Source organism: Bolinopsis microptera, chromosome 13 (genome assembly GCF_026151205.1).
Source record: "Bolinopsis microptera isolate Bmic1 chromosome 13, MBARI_Bmic_1.0, whole genome shotgun sequence".
Lineage (NCBI taxonomy): Eukaryota > Metazoa > Ctenophora > Tentaculata > Lobata > Bolinopsidae > Bolinopsis > Bolinopsis microptera.
In genome coordinates this window covers 15140116-15164871 of record NC_087084.1, presented here as the reverse complement: position 1 = coordinate 15164871, position 24756 = coordinate 15140116, and the positions used below count along the sequence as shown (strand labels likewise).

Sequence of the window (24756 nt, the reverse complement as noted above, 5' to 3'; positions counted from 1 at the left end):
AATGAAACTGATATCCTAATGTATGTCGAAACACTCAAGAATGACAAGGCCTCATACGACGATGTGCCTCTATTTTTACTTAAGCAAGCTGTACCACACATAGTTGAGCCACTGACCCATATTGTCAATTTGAGCCTTAATACAGGTGTTGTACCAACCCTTTGTAAAAAAGCTAGAGTAACTCCCATCCATAAGGCAGGAATGAAAGATGATCCTAATAATTACAGGCCAATATCCATCCTTCCACTTGTAGGAAAACTTATAGAATACTTTGTCGGCAAGCAACTCACCGATTACATGGAAGAGAACAAACTTTTCATCCGGCATCAATATGGCTTTCGGAAAAATCACTCCACAACTTATTTGATGTACGATCTGATGGACGAAATATATATGAGTAAATCTAAGTCTTATAAACCAGGAATCATCTTTCTTGATCTTAAGAAGGCCTTTGACACAGTGAATCATGAAATATTGCTTCAAAAATTGGCATATTATGGAATTGGTGGCATTGCTTTAACCTGGTTTAAGAACTTCTTATCTTGTAGATATCAATGCACAAGGATCAATGGCAAAATAAGCTCATTTTTAGAAGTTCTGAGTGGTGTACCACAAGGAAGCATCATTGGGCCTATATTATTTAGTATCTTCATAAATGACATCATTTATGCCTGTAACCTATCTAAGCCCTTTCTATTTGCAGATGATGGTGCACTATTCTTTGATCAAACCTGCAGAAGCACATTTATAAACATGAAAATAGAACTTATGACAATCTTTAAATGGCTCAGTGTAAATAAATTATCACTCAATGAAACGAAGACTGAATTCCTATTGTTTGACTCTGTTGATCAACATGATGAATTAACCATTGAATGTAATGAGGTAACTTTCACAATCAAGGAGTGCAAAGAGACAAAATATCTTGGCCTCATTCTAGATAGTAAATTAAACTTCAAAAGCCATGTAGATTATATTATTAAGAAGGTCATGAAGAGAATTGGTGCCATGTATAGAAGTAAAGCACTGCTACCCATTAAATATAGGAAAATGTTTGCCAATGCACTCATGTTGCCACAATTCGATTATTTAGACACGATCTATTGTAGAGCTGGCAAGACAAAACTTGCTGAACTTGACACTCTGTACAAAAAGGTAGCCAAAATAGCTCTCAACGTTCCACAAACAGAGAGCAGCCTTAATGTTTATAGAGACATGAAATGGTTACCACTCCATCTTAGACGACGACTCCATCTGTCAAATTATATGTTTAGAATCATCCATGACAATTGTCCTACAAACTTTATGAACAAATTTAGTTACATATCAGGAGGTAGTAGGAGCGGCGAAAGCTGCAACTTATATGTTAATAGATCAACATCACATAAAAACTTTCAATACTTGGGGGCAAAATGTTGGAATAATGTTCCAACAGATCTACGAAATCTGCCCGATGTTAAAAGCTTAAGTGATTCGTATAAGAAACAGCTACTCTCATCTATAACAACAGACCCTAATTATACCGTCGACAATTCATATGACAAATTTTACACTGCAATCATAGTCGACGATAACTAAGTATCTTCTAATTCTTTTAAATCTGAGGCATATATAATTGATGTATCGAAAGGATTTTCCCTTTTTTTACCACCTTACCATTTTGATTGATTTTGCACATGACTGACATGTTTTAACTGGAGGAAGGGTTCGCACAGTGGTAGTTTTATAAACCACTTTTAATTTATTGACCTATTATACCTAGTGGTAGTTTATAGACCACATTTAATTTATTTACTTATTATACTTAGTATTTATTTTTGGTGACTGTATCACCCAGTTTTAACATTTGATAATTGTACAGTTTATTGACGACACATTGACTGAATGTTATTTTATATTCTAATTTATATTCTAGATATTTTATTTATTTTTCAACAGACGACAACTTCCTGTTTTTTCTTCTATATTAGTTACTCATATCTCTTTTACAGACTTTTTTACAAGGACATTGACAGATGATACTCACATTAGGCATTCATTATTGCATCTAAATTATTTCACTTGCATTAGGTTTAAAAATTTATTCTCTGGTTAACAGATTTCAAATGTTTAATTAATTTGTAGTATGACAGTAAGGTATATAAGAAGTTATTTAATTTTGCTTGGGCTATTATATTGACTATTGAGGTTTAATGATGATATGGAATTTGAATTCTATATTAATTTACACTATGTGGTTGGGGCATTTTGCATAGTAAATATGGTTACTACTCCTATATATCATATTATTTGATTGGTATTCGATTTCTGATTATTTCTCTAGGAATATGATTATTATATCTCAATTTGGCTTTAGGTAGGGTGCCCCGCTAAAAGAACTGGATTCTTCCAGGAAGCATCCCGTGCACAGACCTTGGTCTACATATATATTAAATTATTAACCATTCATTCTGTATGTGCACGAAAATTTATTTCAATTCAATTAATAATCATTAAAAGTTGCTTTGTAAAATCAAAAACGAAAAGCCGTACACTGAAAGTTGTATGCTGAACGCGCGCGGTCTCATAACCAGTTCTTTCTTGTGGATAATAAAGTCATTATTAGCCATTAGGCACCACATTCCATGATCAATGATCATAAGGTCTGAACACCGACTATTAACCCTCATCACACCCTTCTCGAACCACTTTCCATTTTTATTTAAATCTTTATAGAAATTAACCCTTGTTAACTCCGCAGCACACCCGCCAATTATATTTGAAAACACGCACAACATTGTCGTATGAACTCTCTCTCTCTGCAGTCCAAACAGTCCCCAAACACTATCAGTCCCCCCTCTAGCTCTCCTAATAAGCTTATGGTATAACGTTACAGCGAATCTTCCCGGGCTAACCCAATTATGAGAGACGAGCCCCGTAACTCTTGCCGTTCTGCTCAAGCCATTTTATGTAACATTTGTGGTACAAAACCATCAATTAAACCACTTACCACCTGCCGATTTTAAAAAAATTCACCATTTGACTTCCTCATAGTTTTGTCGGCACTATACCGAAAAAACCGGCCCCATAACTCTTACCGTTTTTTGATTAAGCCGCTCGGAAATTACACAGACGAACAGAAAACACACATTCTGGGATTATTAAGGTGATGTATGACTTTTTAGTGAACCAACTTTGCTGGTAGCGTGGCTGGCGTGAACCCATATAGGGGGGGGGGGGGGTGTCACGTCCGTCTATGTCCGCTTGTCTGATAGAATCCAAAAAGGACAGGACATAGGCGGACATAGGCGGACATAGGCGGACATAGGCGGACATAGGCGGACATAGACGGACATAGGCGGACATAGACGGACATATACGGACATTAGCGGACATTAATGGACACCTAAATTGCTAAACAAAATGTTCAATTTTTGCTGTTATATGGGGGATCATGTTTTTTGTCCGGTACCCTATATTTTCAAAACGGACAAAAAATAGAGCGGACAAAAACGGACAAAAATGGAAATAACATTTAGATGCTGAGGAGGACTGAGGAGGACTGAGGACTGAGGAGGAAGAGGAGGAGGATGAAGAGGAGGAGGGAGGAGGAGGATGAGGACCCTCCTGGGTCCTCCTCCTCCTCTTCATCCTCCTCCTCTTCCTCCTCGGTCCTCAGTCCTCCTCCTCAGTCCTCCTCCTCATCCTTCTCATCAGTCCTCCTCCTCCTCAGTCCTCTCCCAGTCCCCCTCCTTCTCCTCCTCCTCCTCCTCAGTTCTCCTCAGTCCTCCTTCTCATTTCTCCTAAGTCCTCCTGAGTCCTCCTCCTCCTCTTCCTCAGTGGCGTAACGTTGCCTGTTGGCGCCCCCCTGCCGAAAAAAGCGCCCCCCTGTTGGCGCCCCCTCCCCTTTTGGTGCCCCTCCCTAAAATTGAACAAATTAGGCGATTATAAAGAATACGCCGGTAAAATCTCTTAAAAAGTGTGTATCTAGAGCAAAACGCGCAGTTTTGCTAGTACTTTAGTTAAGTTTTCGAAATTGTCCCACATTCAAACGACGATTTGGCGCCCCCCTAAGACTGCGCCCCCCTGCACAGCGGGGTCAGCAGGGCCTTTCGTTACGCCACTGCTCTTCCTCCTGAGTCCTCCTCCTGAGTCCTCCTCCTGAGTCCTCCTCCTGAGTCCTCCTCCTCCTCCCTCTCAGTCATCCTCCTCAGTCATTCTCCTCAGCCATCCTCCTCAGCCATCCTCCTCAGCCATCCTCCTCAGCCATCCTCCTCAGTACTCCTCAGTCCTCCTCCTTCTCAGGCATCGTCAGTCCTCCTCCTCAGTCCTCCTCAGTCCTCCTCCTCCTCCTGGGTCCTCCTCCTCCTGGGTCCTCCTCCTGGGTCTTCCTGATCCTCCCCAGTCCTCTTCCTCCTCCCCTCCTCAGTCCTCCTCCTACTCCTCCTCCTCCTTCTCAGTCCTCCTCATCAGTCCTTAACAGTCCTCCTCCCCAGTCCTCCTCCTCCTCCTGAGTCCTCCTCCTGGGTCCTCCTCCTGGGTCCTCCTCCTCCTCTTCATCCTCCTCCTCTTCCTCCTCAGTCCTCAGTCCTCCTCAGTCCTCCTCAGTCCTCCTCCTCATCCTTCTCCTCAGTCCTCCATCCTCCTCCTCAGTCCTCCCCCAGTCCCCCTCCTCCTCCTCCTGTTCAGTTCTCCTCCTCCTCCTCAGTCCTCCTCCTTCTCAGTCTTTCTCAGTCCTCCTCCTCCTGAGTCCTCCTCCTCTTCCCTCTCAGTCATCCTCCTCAGCCATCATCCTCAGTCCTCCTCCTCAGTCCTCCTCCTCAGTCCTCCTCCTCCTGGGTCCTCCTCCTCCTCTTCATCCTCCTCCTCTTCCTCCTCGGTCCTCAGTCCTCCTCCTCAGTCCTCCTCCTCATCCTTCTCATCAGTCCTCCTCCTCCTCAGTCCTCTCCCAGTCCCCCTCCTTCTCCTCCTCCTCCTCCTCAGTTCTCCTCAGTCCTCCTTCTCATTTCTCCTAAGTCCTCCTGAGTCCTCCTCCTCCTCTTCCTCCTGAGTCCTCCTCCTGAGTCCTCCTCCTGAGTCCTCCTCCTCCTCCCTCTCAGTCATCCTCCTCAGTCATTCTCCTCAGCCATCCTCCTCAGCCATCCTCCTCAGCCATCCTCCTCAGTACTCCTCAGTCCTCCTCCTTCTCAGGCATCGTCAGTCCTCCTCCTCAGTCCTCCTCAGTCCTCCTCCTCCTCCTGGGTCCTCCTCCTCCTGGGTCCTCCTCCTGGGTCTTCCTGATCCTCCCCAGTCCTCTTCCTCCTCCCCTCCTCAGTCCTCCTCCTACTCCTCCTCCTCCTTCTCAGTCCTCCTCATCAGTCCTTAACAGTCCTCCTCCCCAGTCCTCCTCCTCCTCCTGAGTCCTCCTCCTGGGTCCTCCTCCTGGGTCCTCCTCCTCCTCTTCATCCTCCTCCTCTTCCTCCTCAGTCCTCAGTCCTCCTCAGTCCTCCTCCTCATCCTTCTCCTCAGTCCTCCATCCTCCTCCTCAGTCCTCCCCCAGTCCCCCTCCTCCTCCTCCTGTTCAGTTCTCCTCCTCCTCCTCAGTCCTCCTCCTTCTCAGTCTTTCTCAGTCCTCCTCCTCCTCCTGAGTCCTCCTCCTCTTCCCTCTCAGTCATCCTCCTCAGCCATCATCCTCAGTCCTCCTCCTCAGTCCTCCTCCTCAGTCCTCCTCCTCCTGGGTCCTCCTCCTCCTCTTCATCCTCCTCCTCTTCCTCCTCGGTCCTCAGTCCTCCTCCTCAGTCCTCCTCCTCATCCTTCTCATCAGTCCTCCTCCTCCTCAGTCCTCTCCCAGTCCCCCTCCTTCTCCTCCTCCTCCTCAGTTCTCCTCAGTCCTCCTTCTCATTTCTCCTAAGTCCTCCTGAGTCCTCCTCCTCCTCTTCCTCCTGAGTCCTCCTCCTGAGTCCTCCTCCTGAGTCCTCCTCCTCCTCCCTCTCAGTCATCCTCCTCAGTCATTCTCCTCAGCCATCCTCCTCAGCCATCCTCCTCAGCCATCCTCCTCAGTACTCCTCAGTCCTCCTCCTTCTCAGGCATCGTCAGTCCTCCTCCTCAGTCCTCCTCAGTCCTCCTCCTCCTGGGTCCTCCTCCTCGGACATAGACGGACATAGGCGGACATAGACGGACATATACGGACATTAGCGGACATTAATGGACACCTAAATTGCTAAATAAAATGTTCAATTTTTGCTGTTATATGGGGGATCATGTTTTTTGTCCGGTACCCTATATTTTCAAAACGGACAAAAAATAGAGCGGACAAAAACGGACAAAAATGGAAATAACATTTAGATGCTTCCTCCTCCTACTCTTCCTCCTCCTCCTCCTGGGTCTTCCTGATCTTCCTCAGTCCTCTTCCTCCTCCCCTCCTCAGTCCTCCTCCTACTCCTCCTCCTCCTCCTCAGTCCTCCTCATCAGTCCTTAACAGTCCTCCTCCCCAGTCCTCCTCCTCCTCCTGAGTCCTCCTCCTGGGTCCTCCTCCTGGGTCCTCCTCCTCCTCTTCATCCTCCTCCTCTTCCTCCTCAGTCCTCAGTCCTCCTCAGTCCTCCTCAGTCCTCCTCCTCATCCTTCTCCTCAGTCCTCCATCCTCCTCCTCAGTCCTCCCCCAGTCCCCCTCCTCCTCCTCCTGTTCAGTTCTCCTCCTCCTCCTCAGTCCTCCTCCTTCTCAGTCTTTCTCAGTCCTCCTCCTCCTCCTGAGTCCTCCTCCTCTTCCCTCTCAGTCATCCTCCTCAGCCATCATCCTCAGTCCTCCTCCTCAGTCCTCCTCCTCAGTCCTCCTCCTCCTGGGTCCTCCTCCTCCTCTTCATCCTCCTCCTCTTCCTCCTCGGTCCTCAGTCCTCCTCCTCAGTCCTCCTCCTCATCCTTCTCATCAGTCCTCCTCCTCCTCAGTCCTCTCCCAGTCCCCCTCCTTCTCCTCCTCCTCCTCCTCAGTTCTCCTCAGTCCTCCTTCTCATTTCTCCTAAGTCCTCCTGAGTCCTCCTCCTCCTCTTCCTCCTGAGTCCTCCTCCTGAGTCCTCCTCCTGAGTCCTCCTCCTCCTCCCTCTCAGTCATCCTCCTCAGTCATTCTCCTCAGCCATCCTCCTCAGCCATCCTCCTCAGCCATCCTCCTCAGTACTCCTCAGTCCTCCTCCTTCTCAGGCATCGTCAGTCCTCCTCCTCAGTCCTCCTCAGTCCTCCTCCTCCTCCTGGGTCCTCCTCCTCCTGGGTCCTCCTCCTGTGTCTTCCTGATCCTCCCCAGTCCTCTTCCTCCTCCCCTCCTCAGTCCTCCTCCTACTCCTCCTCCTCGTCCTCAGTTCTCCTCATCAGTCCTCAACAGTCCTTCTCCTCCTCAGTCCTTCTCCTCCTCCTCCTCCCTCTCAGTCATCCTCCTCAGCAATCCTCCTCAGCCATCCTCCTCAGTCCTCCTCCTTCTCAGTCCTCCTCAGTCCTCCTCCTGAGTCCTCTTCCTCCTGAGTCATCCTCCTCAGTTCTCCTCCTCCTCCTCCTAGGTCCTCCTTCTGGGTCCTCCTCCTCCTCCTGGGTCTTCCTGATCCTCCTCCTCCCTCTCAGTCATCCTCCTCAGTCATCCTCCTCAGCCATCCTCCTCAGCCATCCTCCTCAGTACTCTTCAGTCTTCCTCCTTCTCAGTCCTCCTCAGTCCTCCTCCTGAGTCCTCCTCCTCCTGAGTCATCCTCTTGAGTCCTCCTACTCTTCCTCCTGGGTCCTCCTCCTGGGTCTTCCTGATCTTCCTCAGTCCTCTTCCTCCTCCCCTCCTCAGTCCTCCTCCTACTCCTCCTCCTCCTCCTCAGTCCTCCTCATCAGTTCTCAACAGTCCTGCTCCTCCCCAGTCCTCCTCCTCCTCCTCCGCCTCCTGGGGCCTTTTCCTGGGTCCCTATATAATTTGATATAATAAGTTAAAGCTATTAATAGCTTTAGTGTGATTAATAAGTCGTTTGTTTTGTACAAAATTATAATACATAGAAGTTGCGAAAAATTCTCAAAATGTTTGTCCGCTAATGTCCACCAATGTCCACTAATGTCCACCAATGTCCGTACGAGTCCGCCAATGTCCGTCTGGGTCCGCAAATGTCCCGCCTCCGAGTCCGCCAATGTCCGTCCGAGTCCGCCAATGTCCGTCCGTGTCCGCCAATGTCCGCCAATGTCCGTCCGAGTCCGCCAATGTCCGTCCGTGTCCGCCAATGTCCAAAAAAACACGTCCGTTGTCTCATAGAATCCAAAAAGGACAGGACATAGGCGGACATAGACGGACATGACACCCCCCCCCCCCCCCCCCCCCATATACTGTGGAATGGACTCCCTTTACAGGTAAGACAGATTGTGTCTACTAGTCTTTTCAAAGCTGAGGTCACTAAGCATCTCTGGAAATGTTTATTGGATAGTGAAACAACAGTCTAGCCTAGTCTCTTTGCTCCCCATATAATTATTATTTTTGTTTTATTAATTTTTTTAATCTACCTTCCTATACTTTCAACATCATATCACACTTCACCCGCACACCTTCTCACACATTAATGACCATTTCAGACCTGTATCTAATGTATCTGGAATTTGACGTATTGAAATACCAATTTTGACTCTATATCCACAGTTATTCACCATGGATTTGTTTGTTATTAAATAGTTTTTCATAAATTTTTGGATTTAGATTAATTCGATGTAATGGGTCCAAGTTACTGCGGACATAGTTCACTATGTGTTTACCGTGTTTGGGTGCCCATCATATTTTACAGATGGGGGCGATATTTTGAACGATTCTATTTTATATTCATCTATTGCTGTACTCTGTAAAATTTGAAAAGTATTTAATAAAAAAAATTCATTGAACCATGTCAGACCCCCTTAAAAAAATTTTATTTTGGTTAAAAAAATTTATAATTATTTTTCAGAACCGACACGTATTGTAAAAGTAAACTAAACTTTTTTGACCCGCGGCGAAACCCGTGTTCTAACTAAAAATGTGTTTTATTTTTACAATTTTTTTAAAGCGTATTTTTATTACTACCCCCATCCTACCACAAACAAACCAACTACTAACAATACCAAGAAAACATACAACACCAAACCTAACACCAACACAAGTACTCCAACTAAAACAACCAACAAACCCTAAACAAACAAGCACCCTACAAGAGTCAACACCTACAACAACAACACACACCGAACACACCAACACCTACCAAACCTAACAACTACAACACACACCCAATACCAAACACCCAACCAACACAACCCCCACAACATCACACCCCAAGGACCTAAACACAACATTAACAACAACAAAGACCTAAACACTAACAAAACAACACGGGCCTAGCCAACAACAAACACAAGAAACTACAACACGCAAAACACCTACACAACCACAAACTACCACACACAACTAAACTACAAAACCCCACCCAAACCACAAACCATCACCCCAAACAAATTACAACCTACACACAAACAAGACAACAAAAACAACAACTTAACCTACACACAACCAAGGCCTACACACTACCCAAGGCCCCCACCTAAACCAAACACACACACACACTATCAACACCACAACGCACCCATACACAAACGCAAACCCACAACCAGACACACCTACCAAAACACAACAGTCACACATTACAACCAAATACCACATAGGGGCACCAAAAACACAACCACACACAAGCACCTATACCCAACAACAAACACTACCACAACACCACACAAAACAACCAACCAACCACATAACTACAGCCTACCACAACCAAACACACACAACCCATTAACCAACACCACCACACACAGCACAACGAACAAACAAATAAACCCAACCACCCCACAAAACCAATACAAACAAATAGCATAATACCACACACCCCACCACAAAACACCAACAACAGCACCCACTACCACAACTACAACCATACACAAACCCACTTACCAAAAGCCACGCCAATATGAGCAAGAAGTACAAAAATACCCACCCTACCAACCCCCAACCACTAAACAACACCCACATACCTACAACCACACACAAAGCACAACACAACAACACAAATACCCGCAACCAAACCATAAACCACACTACCAACACCCCATCAACAAACCATACCACACCACACCACGCAAAACGACATTACATACACACAAAACTAACAAATCCCCAAACACCTATACAACCCTTAACCCTGAAAACCAACACTAACCTTACCAACACCCCACATCACACCACCACCAAAACCACAACCAACTAACCCCCAAAAAACACCACACCCATAAACAAACCTACCACTTAACAACCCACCACAACCAAACAACACACCACCTAAACAAACCAAACACAACATACTAAAAAACCAGCACAACAAACACACACCACACAAACAACATTACACCCCAACCAGCACAACACAAAAACACACCAACAAACCACTACTAAATACCACCCCCAACACCCAACAAACACAAACACAACTACCTAACCACTACCCAACTACACAAAAAACGCCCCACACAAGCCTTAAAAACCAAAAACAACCAACCCACACACCCACCAAAAACCAAATACCCCAACACCCACAAAACACCACACAACACCACACAACCACACCCTACAACCCCCACAACACCCCACAACCAACCACCCATACAAACCACCAAATAACAAACACCCTACTACAACAGGGCCCGAACACACAAAGCACAACCACTACCCACCACAACAATTAAAATTACCACCATCACACAACAACACACACAACACCACACACACAAAAACAACCAAACACCTACACACAGCGACAACAAACACACCCCACACAGACAAGACACAACTCCCAAAACACCACACCCACAACTTAAAAACTAAATAACACCACCACACACAACCAACCACACCCACAATACCTAAACCAACCCCCCACACCACTACACCACATAAACAAACACACACCAAAACAATACTACAAAGACAAAACTAAACACTATACTACAACAAACAGCAAACACTACCATACCACAGAGCACACCAACCATTAACACCACGTACACACACACACACCTAACTAGAACACCAACACCCTCACAAACAAAACAGACACAAAACACACACAACCACCACCACTATAAACTACCCCAACACGCACAATAAACAACAAAACAACCACTACCTAACAACTAACACAGGCCAACCACAAACACCGACACACAACACTAACCCCTTAACACAAACCCACAATACCTTAACCCAACACAACTAAACACCAAAACACAACAAACCAACAACCACACCTCACTAAAACTCCCCCCCACAAAACAAACCTAACAACACACAACAAACAACCCACACAACAACCAGTAACCCTAAACACATACACTAAAACATACCCATACCACACAAACTAACACCAGAACCAGCAACATACCCCTACAGAAACAATACAGCAGCACCACTTATAACCACCCCCCACCCATACAGACTAACAACTACCAACCTCAGCCCACAACAACACACCCACACACCGCCTAAACCCAATAATACAACCACCCCACAAAAAAAAAAAAAAAAAACCAAAACAACGCAACCGATAAACACATACACACGAACAAACCAACCACACCCACCCTACCACACAACCAAACCCACAAGCCAATTAACAAGCAAGTCCCACTACACCCAACCACAGACACAACCAAACAAAACACTTACACAACAACCACAACCACACCAACAACACCACACACAACGCAGCCAAAAACGCCAAAACCACACCAACACCCAGCCACACACAACCACCAACTACACCAACACCACCAACACCACACACCACAACAAAGACCCAATACCAACCAAACCGAAACCTAACCCACACGAGCTTACCCACAACCCAAACCACATCCACACAACACACGCATAAAAACGCAGCGAATAATAAACCGTACCTAAAACCCTAAAAAACCTACCCACAACACACACCACTACCTACAACCAACACTAGCCCAAACCCAACAAATACCCACCGACCACCCAACAAAAACACAGACGCATTACACAAAACTCTTAACAACAACAAACATAACCCTACCCATCAAAACACACACCACCGAATAAAACACAAGCAGTAAGCGGACACAAAACAACAAAAAACACTTACAGAACACCCCAACCCCCACAAACAACCACATACACAACAACCACCAACAACACCAACTCCAATACAAAAGCACACGAAACCCACAATACCAACCAACACACCAGACCACTAAACCACACACACCCCCAACGACACAACAACACCCAACCCCCCAACTAACCACCCAGACACATAAACATTAGACACACAAAAACTCTACCTGACTAACCCACCAAACAAAGCCTAACCACCACAGATACCAAAACCCCAACCACCAAACAACACATTAACCAAACCAACAAAAAACACAACCTAATATAAAACCGACACAAACCACAACTCCAACCTATACACCCACACAAACATACACCAAACAACCCACTACATATACTAACCAACCAAACACACTACCCTAAATTAACCCACAAAACAAAACCTTACACTAACCCACACACACCTACCCAAGCTACCAGCAACCCTAAACACCACCCCACCAGGGTAACTAAACCCCGAACAAACCCCGCAAAAGACAACAAACCACAACCAAAACACACCAACACAACACCCGCGACCCCAACCAACCACCACAACTAACCACAACAAACAAGCAAACCAACAATTAATAACCCAACCACACCATATAACACCCCTACAAACACCACACCCACAAACACTACACAAACAACATAACAACAACTACACAACAAACACACACAAAGACCCCAGAACACCCAAACCCTAAAACAAAACCACCCACGAAAAAACACCCACCTACCACCCCAAACACACCACCATAACAACCCCCTAACCCCAACACCCCACCCTACCAACCACAATTACTTAAAACCACCACCACCCAACAACCCTAACCACCCAACTACTTACCCATAATTACACACCACAACCCCCAACATTACACCTACCTACACTACCAACATTACACAAAAACACAACACAACACAACAACACAACAACACAAAACAATTCCACATAACACCAAATACTTACCACAAGCCTACACAAACCATTGAAATTTTTTATACACCAAATTGACCAAACATACACCACCACACTAACCACACACACACACCAACCCAAATCCTAAAACAACAAAAACAACAAACAAGTACCGTTACCACACACAAACCTATAACTACACCACAAACCCCCACCCTAAAACACAAAAAACCCCAACATAAACCATACACACCAAACAAAAAAAAAAAACAAACACATATGCAGCCCCAAACACCCCACACCAACCCCCATTACACCTACCAAACCACCTACTAATTAAACACAACAAAACCCAACACAGCCCACAACAACCCATAGAAACCCCCCACAACATACAACCCACCACCAACCCATAACACACCAACAACAACCTACACACACATTACAACAACGCGAAAACCACCACCCCCGCACCCCTACCACTAACAACAGACCCACTACCATCGACAAACACCAACACAAAACTACAACCCAACACCCTACACAAAAAACAACACCCACAAACCCATAAATTAACCACCAATAGCCACACACACACACCCAAGAACACCACATACAACACACCACCAACATAAACAGTACGCTAACTCCAACCAACACACACAAACCCACTACCCAAAATGGTAATCTGTAGTTCGATCACCTGTGGTCGACTACCTGTGATCACGTGACACCGCCAACTAGTCAACCAGATTCACAAAAACGAATATAAATCACGTGACACTGCCTTAATGACCAATCAGAGGCTCTCTTTTACACCACGTGACAACTGTGTAGAATAGATATTTTTTGCAGCAATATAAATCACGTGACACTGTCTTAATGACCAATCAGAGGCTCTCTTTTACACCACGTGACAACTGTGCAGAATAGATATTTTTTGCAGCCAAATCAGCACATACATTACTACTGCGGCTTTATCAAGAAAACGATAAAGTTACGGGACTGGTTTTTTTCGGTATAGTGCCAAGAAAACTCTGATGAAGCTAAATGAAAAAGAAAGCTGAATGAATGAATAAAACTGACCCTACTGCACTTCTAACATTTTATAAAAATCTCTTCTAAAATAGGTATAAAGATGCATAACGAACACAAAACACACAAACAAAATTGTATTTCACTTATAATCCATATATAATAAATTTCTATAGAACTTTTAAATTTCTATAAAACTAATAAACCTATATACATATATATTAATTTTGCACTTTCAACTGCTACTAACTGCTGCAATCGCGCGCAAGCATTGCGCGCGCCGTTTGCAGCAGTTAGTAGCAGTTAGTAGCAGTTAGTAGCAGTAAGCAGCAGTTAGCAGCAGTTAGTATCAGTTAGCAGCAGTTTCTTTGCACTTTGGTCCTCCTGTGCATTAACGGGTGATACTCATTACTCGTAAAATATTTGTTCCAAATATTACAAACAGGACTGTCGACGAGTCCAACTCAGCGCGCGTCCTGGTCACAGGGGGAGCTAAAACCAGGTTTATGAAAGCCAAGCTTTGCATACGAATATATGTAATTCAATTATGCATAATGGCAGGCAAAATGCAGCGATTTAATTGGACGAGAGCAACTGTTGGCGACGTTTGACTACAAATGGCAGCGTTTGATCGAAAACCTTGTTCCAGCCCCCCTGTGTGGTAGGTTATAAACCTACAACCTGTGCACTAATGCGACATAATTTCCGAGCGGTTATAATTAAAAAACGGTAAGAGTTACGGGACTGGTTTTCTCGGTACAACTTTGTCATACGTTGTATGACCCGCCGCGCACGAAGTGCGCGGCTCCCCCTGTGAAACGACCGTGGGGGTCGCAACGTGATACAAGTACAACTATAATGCCGAAAAAATTCTGACGAAGCCAATAAACAAATTTTTAAAAAATCAGCCGGTGGTAAATGGTTTAATTAATGGTTTTGTATCACTAATGCAACATAAAATGGCTCACTTTTTTCCCTCGTTGCTTTCTCTTTCATTTCTGTATGGTATATCATGTAGCGTTGGTACATGAATCATTTGCTCTAACCAGTAGGGAGTGCACGATAAAAATAAACTTGCTCGGATTTTCAAAATTTTTGTACCATTGTTTTTAGAGACTGTGAGAATTTTCACAGTACCAAATTTTGTATACCTTTTTGGAATGTTCAGTGAGTTTTGCCTAAGTGCCATATTTGATGGTGCGCGGCTTTAGCCAGCAAAATTAGGTGTAAAAGTCGCGTAATTTGACGAAATTCGTTGATTTTTGTCGTATTATTCTGTCATATCTTCGCTTCCTGATCATGAATCATGCTGAAAATTTGTCAGAACCTTCCAATCATACTTACCTACCGAACCTAATTTAGTTGGGAGAGATTGGTCTTGATGAAGAGGTCTCAAAATGACAAAATAGGTATAAATTCGTTGATAACTCGAATTCTGACCATCAAAATTGCTCAAACTAAATTAGGTTCAGTAGAACATAAGTGTTTACGTAAGCTGACCAAATTTCAACAAAATTGTTATATGGGAAGTATTATAACTTTTCGATTGTTTCCAAAATAATGTGCTGGCCGAAATAAGAGCTAAAAAACCATTCAATGGTCAGCGCGCGCGTCTTACTGTCGATGGCGCACCGCCTATAACCAGAGCCCTCTCGCTTGCAGTAGCGCGCGTCACGCAGTACGCGTAGAATCATGGCTAGGTGAAATGAATTATAATTAAGTTAGCCCCGCAAGTAATACTAAGCTTATTAGGGGTGGAGTTGTATCACGTGGTGACCCCCACTGTCGCTTCACTATAGTATCGTCTTCGACGATACAGGGGGAGCCGCGCACTTCGTGCGCGGCGGGTCATACAACGTATGACAAGGGTGGAGGGCACTGATCGCGGTTTGTTTGTAGTTGTACTGTAGAGAGAGTTGATCATACTTTCATACGACATATGACAATGCATGTTTTCAAATATAATAGGTGGGTGTGGTACTACGGAGTTAGTAAGGGTTAATTTCTAAAACTATTTAAATATAAATGGCCGGAAGCGGTTCAAGACGGGAGCTTGATGAGGTGTAATAGTCGTTGTACAGAGTGTACGGCCCTTATGATCATGGTATGACCTTTCAATAGGGCTTTCACAACTGTCCGAAAAATTTGGTGGATATCGGAGTTGACATAGTTATCAAAATGGGGCAAAATACGCTGCTTTCAGCTGTAACATAATGACATAATGTCTGATGGTTGGATATGCTTTAAATTTTTCGGACACTTTCCTTGTAAGTCTATCAGTAAGCTAACCAATTTTTGTTAAAATTGGATCAAGGGAAGGTTACTCAATATGCATTTGTTTCAAGAATTTTGTGCTGGCCGAAATTAGCGCTAAAAAACCATCCTACAGTCGGCACGCGCGGGTCACTGTCGATGGCGCACTACTAGTACTATACCTAGTATATATTGGAACCCTCTAAAACTGCGATTTTACAATTTGTAACTTAGCGCGCGGCTTTTGTAGCGTATACGAATATACGTCACTTTTTTACAATGGGTATGTTGCATATGTAGTAATTAATAAAACAAATATTAATAAAACAAATATTTATTTTTACGGCACAATCAAACAATATCAATAATAAATAAATCAGGGGAGGTTTGAAAAGGTTTCAAGTGCCGAAGGCCACTACTTATTTTTAGGATTTGAGAGTGACCTGTGCTTGAAACCCCCTCAACCATCCACTACGTCAATATACTTGTTATACAAATTGAAATATAGAAAAATATAATAATCTAAAATTACTTATTGGTTTAGTTTGGTGACATAGGAGAGCCCAGTTGAGTTTTAGTTTATGTTTAGGTTTTAAATCATAGTTTAAAAGGTTAGCCATGTTTCATGGCAGAGAGAGATATCATGTGTGCAGAGCCGTACCGGATTTAGAATTTGAGATATAATATAAAGTAGTTACCATGTATTAGGGTCATCTCGATTTTGGAGGGATAGCAAGTGCTTTTTAAGGTTAGATTTAATAATACCTGACGAGGCTGACAAGTCTGAATTCTTGGAAGAACCCGGGATTATTATCCCATCTTCATTAGCATCACATATTTCGAATACATAGGGGCTGAGGTCATTCCAAATTTTCGTAGAGGTGTACAAATTAGCGTGACGTGCACTTGTCATACGTTGTATGACCCGTGCGTGGCTCCCCCTGTAGTAGAGGCTCTTACGGGCATTGTCTGCTCGATACGCTAGGGACCCCAGATACACCTTACTAGACGTATTTTTGACCGTAGAATCGATTGAAAGTGGTTTTAAAATGATTGGACTGATTGTTCTGGGGTAAAATTGCAAAAAACCGATTTTTGGGCCAAAAATAGGCCAAAAAAACCATGTTTTTTGATATTTTGAGCAAGTTAATTTTGTTGGTATGTCGGCAAAACTTGCATGAAGATAGCTAAAAGACAGCCGCACAAGATTGTGTAAAAATAAAACAAATCCCTCTATTTGTTCTGAGGTAAAAATCCAAAAAAGTGGTAAAAATTTTGACTTTTTTGCGCGCAATTTATTTTTGGTACTTATATGCTATATTTTGAAAATTTTTAAACTTATATCTTGTAATAACAATTAATTAAAGTATATTTAATATAATTTTGACCAAAAAATTCATGTTTAATGGAACCAAAATTTTAGGTGCGCCGCGCATATTTTCGAATATTTACACCGTGGTATGAAAATCGAGCGCTAAACCAAATAATGTCATATTTTCACAATAATATTTAGGTTGTTTTTTAGTGTTATCGTCGCATTTCGAAGCTCCTTTTCACCCTATTTGGTTATCTTTTTAATGTGTAATTTGATTACTAACTATGTTTTCATGTATTCTCTTTGATGTGGAGTACCCATTCATACTATTTCCTATCGTTTTTATCATATGCTTTTTTCTCTAGAGTCGGCTCTATTTGTGACATACCTCTTATCTTCTACATAGTTTATCGTGGTTTGTTGATACTGAATTGGTTTAATTGATACTATACGATTACTCTGTTAGAAATGTATAGTAAGATGTGACGGAATAAGAGGAACTAAAATATTTAAATGGGTTGTGGCCATTTCAAAATATTCGATGAGGTTATATTTTTTAAATTGAAGGTCTTTCACCAAATATGACTTGAATAGTTTTTCGACAAAGTTTTTAGAAGAGCTTTAATGATTTCAAAGAATTAGCAAATTGATTGTACGTCTTAGAAGCTACTACAGAGAGGCTACCTACACCAAACATAAATCCGACATATCTTGCAGATAAGTTGGAGCCAATCCTAGTATGGATTTGTGAGATTTTGTAGTGAGATTTTGAATTCAATCCTCTTCTCTATATCCATTATCCAACCAGTAAAGATTGATCAGTTCATCCTCAAGATGGTAATGTTTATATTGCCTATCAACAGCTTTGGCTACGGCATTTTGTAGTAACTGGACCTGATAGGATACAAGGATACAAGGATACATTTATCCTGAAATAAACATTGACATCATCGGCAAGTAATGGCCTCAAAAATTATGGTCCCTTCAAGATCAAAATCAACAATAATGTTTAAATTTATAAGATAAGTAGGAATAATAATTTTAGCCAGTCTCGCCTCTAGTTATACTCTCTACAAGCTGACTATCTTATTGTTCCTAATACTATGAAACTTGTCAGGCCCTGTAGTTCGTTTCAGTCTCAGTTCTTCTACAAGCTTTTTATAAGCTTTTCGTTCCGTGGCAGTCCTATCAGGGCAGATGTAAACTGAGCTGTTCCCCTCCTTTGAGCGTAGTGTACTGGTGTTTCTGATCACTGGTGTTGCATGGTCAGAACTGCTCAATGTGAACTTTACTGGTCTGGATACATTTTCTTTCGGAGCTCCAATACAGCAGCAGTCCCTGACTAAAGGCTTCTCACTAATTTCATTCAGAACCTCCTCAACATTACTCAGCAGTTGCTCGTTCTCTGATTCTGATAGACCATAAATGATTACGTTCTTGCTTCACTCAATCTGGTTTTCTACTTTTTTAACTGCAGCGTGGATCTTCTTCGGGGCGAAAGCAGCATTGATGCTTTTTCTAACGACTGAAGAGTAGCTTTTTACTCCGTTTGCACGGTATTCTGCATTGATTTGAGCTGTTTGTTGCTTTTTTCAATAGCCTTATTCTGAAGATCGATGATAATACTCTGATCTGAAATCTTCTCACTTTTCAACTTGTCAATTTCTTCTGCAAGAGGTATCGCCTTCCTTAGCCAGGTGATACTGAACTGGTCCAATATACAACAAACAGTTTCCAAGCATTCGCATGGTTTCTCTTTCGTTACTGATCTCTTGTTCATCAAATTGCAAGATTGAATTTCCTCGTACATTTTCTTGTTGATTTCACTACAAATCTCGTCTAAAACACTCCCTGGCTTTTAATAGTAGGCACAAACATTACTAATGTTTTATGAGCGATTTCCACACCATCTCATTGAGCAATACTATATTACTATTAGACCGAAAGACTTTAATTTGAGTTTTAGAATTATTTATATTAGTTTTAGAATCATGTACATTAGCTGCAGATAGTATTTAAACGGGTGGGCAACAATTGACCCCCCGACAATTGACCCCCGACAATTTTCCCCCGACAATTGACCCCCCAACAATTATCCCCCCGACAATTGACCCCCGACAATTAGCCCCCCTAACCCTAACCCTGACCCTGACCCTGACCCTGACCCTGACCCTGACCCTGACCCTGACCCTGACCCTGACCCTGACCCTGACCCTGACCCTGACCCTGACCCTGACCCTGACCCTGACCCTGACCCTGACCCTGACCCTGACCCTAACCCGATCAATTGATCCCTGTGTAATTACATGGGGGGTCAATTGTCAGGGGGTCACTTGTCGGGGGGTCAATTTTCGGGCGGTCAATTGTTGGGGGGTCAATTGTCGGGCGGTCAATTGTCGTACTAAGCCCTAGATTTCGTGACAATTGACCCCAGTGTAATTACATAGGGGGTCAATTGTCGGGGGTCAATTGTCGTACTAAACCCTAGATTTCGAGACAATTGACCCCAGTTTAACTACATAGGGGGTCAATTGTCGGGAAGTCAATTGTCAGGGGGTCAATTGTCGCGGTACCTATTTAAACATCCAGTTCTTTGTCCTCAAGAAACAATTTCTCGGTTGATTGACGAAGGTTTTGACTTAATCTGAAGAACAGAAATATGTTCATATTTTCATCAGCTGCTATGAAGATATCATGAACACTATCTTAATAACAAGTGAAATATGATCTCTTTTGTAAGCATATTGTCCAGGACAATTGAGGTCATCATTACATGCTCATTGCTCCTGTAGCCTTCTCTTTTAATTAGTTTTCCCAAGGTTTGACACTGGTCTGTAGTTTTTCAAGACATCTGGAAAATGATCTTCATCGATTGGGGATAACTGGTGTGATGTAAAAAAATAATTGTGGCTTATGATACCAGGGAAATGTAGGTGTCAGCTAAACCCTCGATTTTATGTTTAAATACATTGTATTTATCATAAATATCATATCATATATATATACAGTTACACTGTGTAGTGTTATCCTTTATTAAATAATTGTGGACACTGGCTGATAATCAGTGAAGGCAGAATCGTGGATTATACCTGATAACTACTGGTGGTGTTATGGCTATTAGAGGGTTGTTAGAGGACTGGGCTATTACCGTAACAGCTGCCTACTAGCCTGGTGTTAGAGGGTTGTTAAGATTTTTGGGAGCACAGATACTTAATAGTAATATATCTTGTTTGGATGTTTGAACTTTTCGATTTGTATCTCGAAAGTTATGTTTAACTTCCCCACGCAGTGTTTTAAATGTATGATATTGTAAGATGTATAATGTCATTATTTTATAGCTCCTCAAAGGATATTGTTCTTATCCACGTAGGAATCAAGTGCTCATTTTGATTGAGGTGGCAATTTGAAGTTGCAGCCCAAGATTTTATTGATTTTAATGTGGTCTATTCTTGATAAAAATATATTGCGCTACTCTTCGTTTAAACTACTTTAGCTTTAAACTGTTTAGGAGATGATTTGAAGCGGTGCTACAATCTACAGTGGTCGGTGGACAAGTGTGATGGACACCAGAGCCAGATGCTTTAGTTCACACTATGACTGTGACTGATGTACCTCTGCAACAAACTGACTGTCTTACTTGTAACCTGGTTAGTTAATATTAGTTATTCTTAATTGTGTACCTTCAAGCTTTCCTCCACAATTACAACCAACTTAGAAGCAATGATTTATTGTCAGTATTTTTTATTATTGAACAGACTGAGCCTTGTGCTCGTATTACCTTAGGGCCAATAAATTTGGTTGACAATAAATTTGGTTACCATAATTTTGAAAATTTTTAGTCTACAACAATTTTAGTCACATTTTTCGACTTTTTGAAACCATTTTCCATTCCATTTATTTGATTTTTCCATTATTCACAATTAAGAATGATTTCACAAACGTCGTAAGCATTACTTTAAAGTACAGGGGATCTTCGATATTAAGCAGGTTTGGTGGGATTAAATTCTAAAATCAAGGTCTTATAACTCGATAACACGTTGCCATGGCCCCATAGCAACCACAATCAGTGCCCTAGCAACCGAGGCAAATTTGGTTGATTTACCTAACTAATCCTTGGTACTGTTTCACAATTTTAACTTCAATCATCGTCAATTCACTAGCTCACTGTTCATGCAGGTCTCTCCAAAGTAAATTCCAAGGAAAAAGTTATGGTTTGGTGTGCCATCAGCCATATAGGACCATGGAATAAATTGCCCATATTTCTTCGAGAAAAATATAACTCAAAATTAGCCATTAAACCTTAGAACTACCAATAACTTTTCACAAAATCAAGTTTAGACAAGTCATTTGTCTAAACTGCAGTTTACTTTTGTAGTAGCTGATCCTAGTCGGCAATCCTAGCTCTAGTGGATAAAGAGTTATTCAAAAGTACATCCTTGCAATATTTTTGAACACCCTGTAGTCTGTACGCTCCGAAATCTGATTTAATACTTCAACTCTGATATCATCTAGTGCAATGCGATATGCTAATATTTGATTGTAGGAGACTCTCACTTCGTCCCCAAAAATGAAATATGATGGACCCACTCACAAGAGCGAAAAAAGATACACATTACTGTAATGTTTATAAAACACTTTTATGTGCTCGTGCAATGTGTTTATTTTCAAAAACTGTAACATCGCTCAATCAAAGCCTTATCAGCACAACACGCACAATCACATAATATATCATCAACTTGATCTCAGCGCATCATAATAACAACCACTCGCAAGGACTGTTACCGCTCACTTCAGACACACACACACACACCCACTACACAGTACCACACACAGTCTGCACAGAGCTCACTGAGCTTTTCCGCAGTATTTTAAAAGTACTTACTTGTACGATACTTTGAAAAGTACGTATGATACATACTTCTCATCTTAGGAGCTCAGCAATCAATTCTAAACGGCTAGCTGATTTTGATAAAATAACATCGTGATCCGGCGTGATCAATTATTTTAATTGAAGTACAACGGCTGCACCCCTGACTTTTTAACTAAAGATAAGAGACGTATATATTAGGACATTTGTAATCTGATAAAATTTAAAGTTTTGGTGTGTGAATTAAAGCTTGGTGTGAGAATTAGTGTGGAAATAAAAGAGATATTTATTTTATTACCTATATCATATATCTTAATTAAGTGACAGTATTATTATTTTAACTACAGATTATATTATTTCAGTTAGTATCGACATGAATGTTACGATTGCAGTTTTATTTATTTTTATATTATATTGTATTCAATAAACCGGTTTCAAAGCCCTTTAGTGTGGCCCTCGGGTCTTTAAAACATAATAGGTGAGGTCACGTGGTACCGACATGCTTCAGAGGACAGAAAGAGACTCAGAATTTTAACCACAAGTCTAGATTCTTTTCATAAATATAGACTTGTGGTTACAATTCTGAGTGTTTCATACTATTATATCACAGAATTATCCTGCTGTTGAAATATTGACAGAAAGGAAAGGTGTTTAGAAGTCGAATTGCTACAACTTCAGAATTCAGATTGCATAACAATTGTATAACTTCAGATTGGAGGACGGTCTAGGGAAGGATATAGGAATTAAGCTTACTTCACAGCTATACTCTACAAAAGTACCTTCAGCGAATAGGACGTCAACATCCATCTTGTTTATATCAATGATTGTGGACATTACTTTTGTATTCTTTGTAATTTAATTCTCTGACGTTGTATTCTCTTAATACATTGCGTTTGCTAGAATTCTTGTGTGTAAGCTTTAGAACTCTAGATGTCAAACACAGATTTACGGCCAAGTGTCAACCCGGGGTTTGAAGCACGTTATACCAGTTTCAACTTTTATCAGACTGATCCATCGATTCAGCTATGACATTTTTAGTTCTGATTAAACAAATGGTTTTTATTACATTGTTAATTACATTAAAATACAGTTTGATGTTTAAAACGGGGCATATGAAAGTTTTTTATCTTGTAAAACCTCGCCTAATCGACGAAGTTACAGTCAGATCGAAAATTAGAAATAGCTTATTTTTAAAAGCAGCTGAAAGATTCGTTGGAATTTATTACACTGACCATGACATAAGATCCAAATTCCAAACTGGGTGTTAGGGAAATGCAGCGGACTAAATGTTATTTTACATCTTCCCCGTCACTGATCACTGTCACATTTAAAGCTGCAAATGGTGTATTTGTTATGCCAACTAACACCAGAACAAACAGAGAACTTGTTAAAGTTCAAATTTAGCCCCGTAAAACTCAATGTATGTTATGTAACGGCTAATGTAATGTTCTTACAGGATCGTTGACATATTACGTAATCACGTCCTGAACAACGTTTAATTTGACCCCCCCCCCCCCCCCCCCCCCTCTCGGTGATTCCGTATTATGTGAACGACCGCTAATATGCTTACATCGAGGTAGTTCTTACTGATTTATAGCAACATTTATCATAGCAGCTTGTTTTTAAATCACTGTTTCTTATGATACAAGTTCCGTTACCATTCGTATCACACATAGTAATAAATGACGTATAGTAGTATTACTCGTCGGGAAAACCCTGGTTCTTTTTGTAGTAATTGTGCGGAACGCGCTTGCGCCGAATCAAAAATATGTGTGAAAGTTTTTCTTGCGCGCATTTACTGTGACATAATGTGTCACGTGATAATCTGAAACTTTGAATAGTCATAACACCAAGAGATAGGCAACAGAGGTAAATCTGGCTCCGTAATATCGTCAAGTAGGTATCTAGGAGTTTTGTGAATATTTTGAAATCAAATTCGAGCGGGTATTTTGTGATTTAGCGAGGTGCGCGGAAAAAAAGCAAATAACCGTCAGCACATGGCCATACAGCCTCCATAGTGGCATCTGAGATCGGCTATCGATGCGGCACTACTTACTAGTCCATAAATCAATCATCCCAGGAGCCTAGGGGCTCCAGCAGAAGAGTGCCTTATTTGCCCGTAAGAGCCTCTACTACTGTATCGTTGAAACTCTGTACTATAGTGTTACGACAGAATCCGCATAAAGTTAAAGTTGCAAACTTATATTTTG

General features: G+C 42.1%; 1 long non-coding RNA gene across 1 annotated transcript in view; it reads left to right on the top strand.

Moving 5' to 3' along the window:
- LOC134825173 (uncharacterized) overlaps positions 1–24060 on the top strand; it is a 101275-nt gene extending 77215 nt beyond the window's left edge. The window contains exons 2-3 of the long non-coding RNA XR_010161498.1: positions 21188–21326; positions 23258–24060. This is a non-coding gene — a long non-coding RNA (uncharacterized LOC134825173). The remainder of the gene's footprint in view (positions 1–21187; positions 21327–23257) is intronic.
- Positions 24061–24756: the final 696 nt, after the last annotated feature.